Source organism: Onychomys torridus, chromosome 6, assembly GCF_903995425.1.
Source record: "Onychomys torridus chromosome 6, mOncTor1.1, whole genome shotgun sequence".
In the NCBI taxonomy this organism is placed as follows: domain Eukaryota; kingdom Metazoa; phylum Chordata; class Mammalia; order Rodentia; family Cricetidae; genus Onychomys; species Onychomys torridus.
In genome coordinates this window covers 37,060,425-37,070,973 of record NC_050448.1, presented here as the reverse complement: position 1 = coordinate 37,070,973, position 10,549 = coordinate 37,060,425, and the positions used below count along the sequence as shown (strand labels likewise).

The window sequence follows — 10,549 nt, the reverse complement described above, 5'->3', positions numbered from 1 at the left end:
GAGTTGTAGGACAGTCTGGAGTATAGAGTGATCAAATATGAAAGAGAGAGAGAGAGAGAGAGAAGGAGGGAAGGAGAGGTGGATGGGTGCATGGAAGGGGAGGAAGGCCATAAGATGGCTGCACTGGACTGAAAGAAAGACTGTGAGGCATTTTCTTAATGGCTGAAGTGGGAGGGCCCATCCCCCATCCCATTGTGGGTGGTACTACCTGGCTGGTGTAAGAAAGCAGGCTGAGCAAGCCAGGAGGAAGTCAGTAAGTAGCTCTCCTTCGTGGCCTTCACCTCAGTTCTTGCTCTAGTGTCTGGCCTTGCGTTCCTGCCCTGACTTCCCTCAGTGACGAGCTATTGCCTGTAAGTGTAAGCCCAACAGAACCCCTTCTCCCCAAGCTGCTTTTCCACATTGTGTTTCATCACAGAAACGGAAGCCCCGACTAGGCAGTGGTAGATATTACTGGGGCCTGAGTGCATGAACACAACCTCCAAGCTAGCCTATGTGTCTTAGGTTCTGATTAAGACATTTGGCCCCTCAGGAGTCAGTTGAAGCAAACTAATACTTTGATGCCAGTAAGTTTTGGGTTCTGTGGGTTTTGTGGTAGTTATCTCTTTCCTACACTCTTCAACCCCAGCTAACTTTTGTTTACTTATGTTGTGTATCTGCCTATTTTAGAAACTGTGTATACAGGAAATATATAATAATTGTCTTCTTTGTGCCTATCTTATTTGTACAGCTGATCAGCTAACCTTGCATAACCTTTGCTCAGCAAGGACGAAGACCAGATTCTGTCCTGAAGTGAATTAAACTGGTTGCACCATAGCAAAAGTCTCAGTGTGGGAGCCAGAGGGCATCGCAGAATGCTATCTGTCTCACTTTTGCCTTCCCAATCCCAAGATGAGTGAAGAGTAAGAGGGACCATAGTATTTATATAGTGGGGAAAATGGCCCGTGTATGAGGCACGTTATATTCTCCCCAAGAGGATTTTCTCTCTTCTCTTCTGATCCTCCACCAGGAATCACACTGCAGTCTTAGGAAGGAGTGAGCATTTATCTAACACAGTGCTCCATCAGCACCTGTTGCTGAAGACACCTTTAGACCATATCCTTTTTTATTTATAAGGTTTCTTCCAGAGCCAAAACAATTGAGAGATACAGGTAAGACACACCACCACTGGAAATGTCATTAAACAACCAGCGTAATGACAAACATGCAGACTTACTTGGAAAGATTGGAGGAACAAGGAAGAAAAACAGAAGAGAAATGGAGAATCTCTTTCTGGTGGCAGAGCCTGGAGATAATGTGCAGAAGTGGACCTCGTGAGGAGAAGGAAGAGAAGAAAGAACAGATATCAGCTTCAGACCTCAAGTGGCCAAGGAAAGAATGGATTTGGGGTCTGCCACATCTTTGCATCCTTCAGTGTCAGGGGAAAACTGATTAATGTGACATCAATATCTGACCCGTATGTGTGTATACACCCCTAAGAACACAGGTTATACACAAACAATCACAAAAAAAAAAATTAAAGAAAAATAAATAATTTTTTTTTCGAGACAGGGTTTCTCTGTGTAGCCCTAGCTCTTCTGGAACCAGCTCTGCAGAACAGGCTGGCCTTTAACCTAGAGATCCCCCTGCCTCTGCTTCCCGAGTGCTGGGATTAAAGGCGTGTGCCACCACCACCTGCCTTAAATCTATTTTTTAAATAGTCAGGTTAAATTTACCTGGAGGAAATAGACTTCCAATGGGTGTTTTTTCGATTAGGCTGGGCCCTACTCTATATTACTCCATGGTATAGGGAGTATTAGCAGTGATTTTTCTGCCCATGCCTTGCCCGAAGACACTCTTTCTTACAAGTAGCATTTGATGCCATTTTGAGTGTGAACATAGAACAGTGGTGGGCATGGACTCAACAACATCTGTGTGACACTAATTACTAGACATAGACTGGTAAATAACTTATTTCTAAAAGAAAAAAATGATGATGCCTATAAATTTATCAGAGTTAATTGGGGCCCAGATAAGCATATGAGCATAGTAGACTCTCATCAGAAAAATCAAGCCTGACAACATACAGAACACACTAGACTGAGATAAGGGTACAACTCTGTCCCCAGACCACATAGAGAAGGGGACACCTCAGGTGACCACCTGGTGTGTGTATCAAGGGCAGTCCCCAGTGTTGATGTAGCCTACTCAAAGTGCTGTCTGAATCCCCCCACCTCCATCCATCCATCCCTTCATCTGCCTGGATGGAACCTCCCTCCCCTTTACCCTGCATCTCTGTAGCCCCCACAGTCCTGTACTTCACTTCTGAAGCTCCATGTGACTCTCAGCTCAGTGTCACCACGGACACAGGAATTGGTGGCTGAAGGCAAAGGGTGAGGGGTGACCCGTCCTCAATGACCTTCAAACCTTCCTAACCCTAAGTAGCTACCTAACAGTAGAGCACTTACCTAGTACCCACAGGGCACAGATTAATCTCCAGCACCCTAAACCAAAGAAACAAACGGAACAAAAATTAGAGCAGGTGGCCCCTTGTGCCTGCCCAGCCTGCTACCCCCTGCAGTGCATTTAATATACTTTCTTTCTGCTAATGAAGGGGGCTGGGAAGGAGCCAACTGACAAAGGGAAGCGAATTTACAGTTTGGACAAAGAGAGAAGAGAAAGACATTTTCTCTGCCTTTGCTGTAGCAGTGTTACTTACAGTTTTGTAGAAAACACTAACAAAGGCCGGAAATGCCCATAGGGTAAGTTGTCAGAAGAGGTAAGTAAAAACCCTTTCTGAAGCACCTTCCTCTTCCTGCTAGCACTGAGACTCCATCCCTTCCCTTCCTCCCACATGGGATTCCCGTGGAAAATTGCCTTCTCTGCAGTCCCTGCTTTCAGTAGTCTGACAGAGGAAGGGAGAAGGGCACAAATGTTTCCCTTTCGCACACCTCTTCTTCTGCCAAGACAGTTATACCAGTGTTCAATCCTGTGAGCAGGCCTATTGACTGCATTCAAATGCACCCTGGCTCTCCTCTCTCCCTTCAGCCTCAGCATCTCCACCGTGCTCTCTGCTGCACTCTCCGGCTGGATTGCTGGAATATGATGAGTTTTGGTTTGGGGGTTTGTTTTGTTTTGTTGGGTTTTGTTTTTTTTTTAAACAGACCTAAAGTAATATGCAAAGCATGACTCACAGCAGCTCGCCCTAAAATCCCTCCACAGCAGCCATTCAGAAAGCCCTCCTGGCTCCTTTCCCCCACGCTGCTTTCTTGCAAACTCTTCTCTAAACTCCTCCGAAGTTGGCTGTTTCTCACTCCCCTCCCGGTTGCTGTGCTGCCCTGCACTAAGGAAACACAGCCAGCTTTGCGAGGCCTCTTTGAACTCATTTCTTCCAAACACCAGAACAAAGCCTGCCCAAGGCACAGCACAAAACCCCCCTCAGAAAAGGAAGGGGGAGGCTGCAAGCATTTAACTTGGGACACAAACTCTCCTCCCGAGAAGTGTTGTAACATGTCACATCCCAAACTGGAAATCCACCTCCACCCCAGGTACCTCCCCCAGCCCTCTCTCCTTTGGATGGATCCATATTTTTCTCTCACTGTCAACAAGGGATCCGGGTGCAGTGAGAGATGCCGCAGCCAGTGAGGACCGAGTCCACTGGACTTCCTTCTGGGACGGTGACTTTGCAACTGTTTTAGAAATACATCTTACGTTACAGCCAGGTATCTCACGTGCACACATTCCCATAGAACTGAAAGGAAAGTTTAACAAAATGTGACTTCACCCTCACTATCAATCATTTTTCTATCCAGCATGTATCTTTGGAAAATGGCACTTCGCATCTTGTAGGGTTACATACGTACAAATAAAGTTAGAAGAGGTCCAGAACTTGCTGGAAAATGCCTGGAAGAGGGGCTGGGGCTCAGAAGGAGACGGTGCTGCAGCTGGGTGAGAGACACTTGAAAGGAGATTCTAGTATTCTCTCTATTATTTTCTACATGTAAAATTTTTAAGGGAAATAAAAACATTGGTTATGCCCCCACTAAAACAACTTCATAATCCACTAAAACCCCACAAGTGAAGTTTGTAAAGTACCTTCTGGAAAATCTGGGAGTTAGAAAATATGAAATGGACAGAGGAAGCATACTAACTTCTAATTTAATCTATAGTCTTCCTCCCCTCCTCCAATAAAGCCTATTTTTGGTTCTTTTAGGGTTGAGGGGTGGATGGTTGTCAAATATTTCTTACCCTTTCAGGTCAGCTGGGTATTTACTGTCCCTCTGGGGGGAAAAAACTAAAATAGAGCGGCAATGTCTATCCCCAAAGATTAGTGGGTGGGGACACGAAGAAATGACTGGAAGATTGGCTGAAGTTCCATGTGCTGTTAATTTGGAATGGGGAGATGATCATCGTATGCCATGTAAATACAGTAGTGGGTTCCCTGGAAAGACCCACTTTCCGTGTGTGCTCCTCAAATGACCTTGCAGAAGTGCTCTATAAAGTTCATATTTGATGTCAAGTTGCTAGCCGATTGGGATATGATCTCCATTGCTAAATCAAGCTCTTAGCTAAAGGAGGCTGAGTGGCCTTGTCCTGTAACATAAAGTTGGATCCTGCCTGCCACAATCTCATCCTGAGGTTAGCATTCCCTGCCCAGCTCTGTTGGAAGGCACTGGGTAATGGCAGGCTTGCCTCCAGAGGATTCTGGCTGCATGGTTTCTGACGATGCACTTGCACAACTTTCTGACCTGTTAAGTTCGATAAAGGAGAACAAGGAATATGCCACCATCTTTACTGGAAGCCATCAGGAATAAGACCCCACCTCCAAATCCTAAGCAGGTACATGGAAAAGGAAGTCCCCAACTATACTGTGGAGTAATGGCATTGCTTACAATTGTAGAAGGATATTCCTATTTGATGAGAGTATAGTCTACCTCCTGCAAGAAATTTAAAATTGTGTCCATTCTCAAAAAATAGATATTCTGAAAGTTACTGGACTGGGGAGATGGCTGAGTCTTTGCAAGCACAAAGACCCAAAAACCCACAGGTCTTTGATATCATGGTAAATTCCAGTAATCCTAACAATGGGGAGGCAGAGACAGACAGATTCCTTGGGCCCATTGGTAAGACAGCCTAGCCTATTTGGCAAATTCCAGGCCAGTGAGCAAACCTGTTTTTTTTTTTTTTTCAAAGGTGGTTGGGGATTTAAAAAAAAAGTACGATGTCTAGCATTAGTGTTTGGAGAAGGAGAAGAAGGGGAGGAAGTGGGAAAGCAGAGAAAGAGCCCTAAGCTGGCACATCTGTTCTTGAGGTGTGGTATGATAATGTCCATGATGCCCCAATGACTAGAAAGCCCTCACCAGATGCTGAGCACACACTGTGTCGCATTCTTGGCTTCAGAGATGCTAGAATCATGAGGGGTTTTTTTCTTTTGTGAATTATCCAGTCTTGAATAGTTTGTTCCAGCAAAAGAAAACAGGCTAAAACAGAAGGGATAAGAAATGTTAACGTGCTGGGGCTGGAGAGAAGGCTCAACTATTAAGAGCGCTGACCTGTCTTTTGGAGGACCAGGGTTCAATTCCCAGCACCTACATGGCAGCCCACAGCTGTCTGTAACCCCAGTTCCAAGGGATCCGATGCCCTCTTCTGGCCTCCATAGGCACCAGGCATTCAAGTGGTTCCCAAATAGACCGGCAGGCAAAGCACACATACACACAAAATAAACTTAATTTTTTTTTAATTTAAAGAAATAGTGAATTGTGCTTTCTCAATTTTCTCTGCAGTAAGTATCAGAGAGCTGATGGTTAACAATCAGGGTCACATGATGACTTCGGAGCCCTAGTACTTTTATTTCATAAGCTCCTTCCTCCATAGAAACAGATGCAAAACTGTATTTAACTATGTTATTATAGTCCCATAAAGGCAAAAATGTTGATATTTAAAATATATTATTTAAATTAAAAGTTAACCTTCTCTTTTGATTTTAAAAGATGTTAAAGATTTCCATAAAATAAAATAGTCCCATAAAATAGCGTGGATCCTATCTGGTATGCTAACTATTCCTAATGGATGTTAACTCTGTTAAGAATGAATGGGAGATGGACAGACATTATAAGAACTTAGTTTTTGAGGCTATTGTAGGATACATACCAAGATCTTGTCTAAAAAAAAAATGCATGTGTCTGGTATGATGGTGTGTGCATGTGTGTTTGTGTGTGTGTGTGTGTGTGTGTGTGTGTGTGTGTGTGTGTGTGTGTAGAAGTTATAATTAAATGGTAAGACCATGTTATCAAGGTGCTGGATGTTTAAGAACATCCTTCACCAGGGGAAGTAGAAGAGAACTCTTGGGTAAACTGGGAATGGGGGCATGGGAGGATGGGAACATAAGGGATTGGGCTGGGCAGATTGGGGTGAGATAGAGGGGAGAGTAATAAAAGAAATGTCTTCATGGGGGTGCATTTCAGTGTTAGGGAGAAACCTGGTGCCAGGGAAAATCCCAGGAATCCACAAGGATGACCCCAGCTAAGACTCCTAGGAACAGTGGAGAGGATGCCTGAACTGGCCTTCTCCTATAATCAAGATTGGTGACTGCCCTAATTCCATCATAGAGCCTTCATCCAGTAACTGATGGGAGCAGATGCAGACACCCACAGCCAAGCACTGGGCCAGGCTCCAGGAGTCCTGCTGAAGAGAGGGAAGAGAGATTATATGAGCAAGGGGCATCAAGACCATGATGGGAGAGCCCACAGAGACAGCTGACCTGAGCTCATGGGAGCTCACGGACTTTGGGCCAGCAGCTAGGGAGCCTGCAAGGGACCAACCTAGGCCCTCTGCATGTGTGTGACAGTTGTATAACTTGGTCTGTCTGTGGGGCTCCAAGCAGCGGGGTCAGGACCTGTCCCTGAAACTTAAGCTGCTTTTGAAAACCTATTCCCCATGCTGGGTTGCCTCGCCCAGCCTTGATGCAGGGGAAGCCTGATCTTGCCTCAACTTGATGTGCCAAGTTTTGCTCAAGTCCATGGGAGGCCTGCCCCTTTCTGAATGGAGATGGAGGAAGAGTGAATGGGAAGGGAGGTAGGTGGGAGGCAGCGGGGGCAGGGGAGGGGCGGGGAAGGCGGTGGACAGGAGGAGAGGAGGAAGGGGAAACTGTGGTCAATATGTAAAATAAATGAAAAAAATTAATTAATTAAAAAAAAAGAATATCCTTCACCACATTTCCTCTGACTACTCACCATATCTTGAACTTCCTGCTGTCAGCTGTGATGAAGTCTAGATATACAACTCACTTCGGAAGATGGGAGTATGCAAGGGAAGTAGCGTTTCCCACATACCTCCTTTCCCACGTACCAATCCAGTCTAGGCAATTTTTTGAGTGCCCATCTAAACAGGTGTGTCAAGTTGACAATCTGGTTCAGGTATCAGGGTGACTGGCCTCAAACAATGAATTTGGTAATGTTCCTTCTGTTTCTATTTTGTCGAATAATATGAGGAGTATTGGTATTAGCTCTTCTTTGAAATTCCACATTAAATCATCTGCCCCTGGGCTTTTTTAAAGGTCTGTTTAAGTTGTTTATCTGATCTTGATTTAACTTTGTTAAGTGGTATCTATTGAGAAAATTATCCATTTCTTGTAGATTTTCCAATTTCTGAAGAACAGACTGTAGCATGAATCTTAAAGGTACTTGTTAATAAAATCAAATCCGAGGCCAGTTATTGGGGTGAGTGATGGAAGATCAGAGACACAGAACAAGCCACAGCTATCTCACCTTGCTAGTTCCTCAGGTGATCCTGTTTCCTTAGGCTGGAAGCTTCCGAGTCCTCCTCCACATGAATCTCAACTGAACTGTGCTGCTCCAAAGCCTGAAGGCTAAACCAGCCAAAAGCTTAACTAACCCTGGTGCCTGGTTTTCAGGCCTTATATATCTTTCTACTTTCTGTGTCACTCCCTGGGATTAAAGGCTGAATTTCCGGGATTAAAGGAGTGTCACCTTGCCTAGCTGTTACTAAAGTGGCCTTGAACTCAGAGATCCATCTGGCTCTGCCTCCCAAGTGCTGGGATTAAAGGAGTGTGTACCACCACCGCCCAACTTCTGCTATGGCTTGTTCTTCCCCATTTCTAGCCACCATTTGTGGCTCTGTATCTAGTGGCTGTCTGTTCTCTGACCCCAGATATGTTTATTTCAGGGAACACACAATATTTTGGGGAACACAATACCACCACACCAGACTTTTAAAGTATGACCTAATGATACTTTGGCTTTCCTTGGAGTCTGTTATGGCCCCTTTTTGTTTCCTAATTTTTTAATTTCCAGAATTCACTTCATTTGTATTTTCTTCATTGCTTCTGTTTCCATTTTCAGGCCTTGAACAGTTGTATTCACTTCCTTCAACTGTTCCTTTTTTCCTTAGCTGTCTTTCAGGGATTCACTCATTTCCTCCAGTTTTTTGTCTTTTCCTTGATTTCTTTAAGGGAATAATTCACTTCTTCCTTTGGACCTTTATCATCTTTATACAATTGGTTTTAAGTTCTTTTTCTTGTGCCTCACTTGTGTTGGAATATCAGGGCCTTCTGTAGTAGGATAGCTGTGCTCTGGTGGTAACATATTGCCCTGACTGTTTTGTATTATGTTCTTATGCTAGCATCTAGGCATCTGAGTTTTGGGTGATTATAGGTTTAAGTGTCAATTTCTGGGTTCCTCTTTGTTGGATGGGAGTTTTGTTCCTTGGTTTCTGTTTCTTCTATGATCTTCTGGCCTGTGTGACCTGTGGTTGGGCAGGTGGTATCTGCTTGAGGGTACCAGAGAGTGGTACTGGCAGCTGCCCTATCTGGTTTTCTCACTGTCTGCTCTTTATAGAAAATATTTGGCCTGTCTGACTTAGGGCATAAGCCTTTTCACATGGGTTACCCAGAACCATCAAAAACATAGATATTTACATTATGATTCATAACAGTAGTAAAATTATAGTTAGTAGTGATGAAAATAATTTTATGGGTGGGAGTCAGCACAACATGAGGAACTGTATTAAGGGATCACAGCATTAAGAAGGTTGAGTACCACTGGCATAAGCATTTCTACACAGGCCTTTCAAAGTCACCATGTTGCCTTTGGCAGTCCCATCATTAGACTCTTAGTCTTGAATTGTATTATCAGTACACTTCAGTTCATTTTTTACTCCCATCTGGGCTCTGTGCTGGGTGTTTGCATCTATTATCTATTGATTCTAATAAGGCAGATAATGTCACAGCTTCCATTTTACACTTGAGTTCAGCTCAGCGCAGGAAGATTGGTCAAGGTGGGCCAGTGAAATGACTCAGCAGGGGAAGGTGCTTACTGCCAAGCCTAACACATCAAGCTTCATCTCTGGAACCCACTTTGTGGGAGGGGAGAACCAACTCTTGTAGATTTCCAGACATGTGCTGTGGCACCATATACATACCTGCACACACACACACACACACACACACACACACACACACACACACACACCACATACACCACATACTTACAAAATAAAAATAAACAAGTAAATGCAAAAGAGAATTTTAAAAGATCAACTAACTCATCCAAATGCCCTATTCGGGGATAACCTAAGACTGTCTAATATCAAAGTTTATACCTAAACTCCAATTTCATAAACTAGATTATGACCGTATACAAGGTATCCCAGGCATTGAGGACCAACAGAAGGTTTTGAATATGGAAGTATTACAAATGGAAGAGAACAGTGGTTATATTTTGTGGGTTCTTAGTTTCATGCACAAAGGAAAAAAAAAAAAGTAAACTTGAGTGCCATTTTATTGGAGTTTCAGAAGGGAAAATGAAACATCAACAAAAAAACAAAAGACAAAATACAGGCAAGCTCAAGATTTCAGCAGCTTCCAGAAGGAGGAGGTGGACAAGGGTACTGGAATTTGAGAACACAGGCAGGAGACATAGTTCCCCACTGCACACTCAGCAGCCTGAGCAGGTCCTTTACGTGTAGGGACCCTGACTCGGGCCAAACTGGGGTTTGTGGATCTGGCACAGAAAAGGATTTCCAGACTACGGGGTTTGTGAAGCAGAGCTGAAGTTTCGTGGACATTTTCCTGTGGTCTTCAGCATGAGGGTGAGAAAGAGAGGTGCTCAGGAAAGGCCTAATGCTCCACACCACAGCTATGGGCTCTTCTAGGAGCAAGTCATGGGATGTAAAACAGATTCAAGTGTGGGTATGAGCCCTTGAGGGACAGTCACAGCTCTCTCTGTCTCTGTCTCTCTCTCTCCCTCTGTCTCTCTGTCTCTGACTGTTTCTCTCTCTTCAATAGTCAGATATAGGACTGTGGTGGTGTGTAGTAACTACCTTTAAAGGGTTTCTGACAAATCTAAATGAGGTACTGGGTGGTGAATGAAAGTTACTAAAAAGAAAAAAACCTTCTACAAAAGCTGATAAACTGAATGGAATTGTAATGACTGTGGAGGGTTGGAATGTTACAGGTCCAGAGTCTAATTAAAATTACTATCTTTAGCACCCTTAAATGACATTTATTACCAACTTCTGTATGTGGCCTGACATCTTTGTAACTATTAGATAAATC

At 44.0% G+C, this 10,549-nt stretch overlaps 1 long non-coding RNA gene across 1 annotated transcript; it reads right to left on the bottom strand.

Annotated features, from left to right (window-relative positions):
* Positions 1-1,233: 1,233 nt before the first annotated feature.
* Positions 1,234-2,865, bottom strand: LOC118586087. The gene is made up of 3 exons (XR_004945285.1): positions 2,696-2,865; positions 2,445-2,480; positions 1,234-1,307 (listed from the first exon to the last, which is right to left on the bottom strand). It is a non-coding gene; the product is annotated as an uncharacterized LOC118586087 (long non-coding RNA).
* Positions 2,866-10,549: the final 7,684 nt, after the last annotated feature.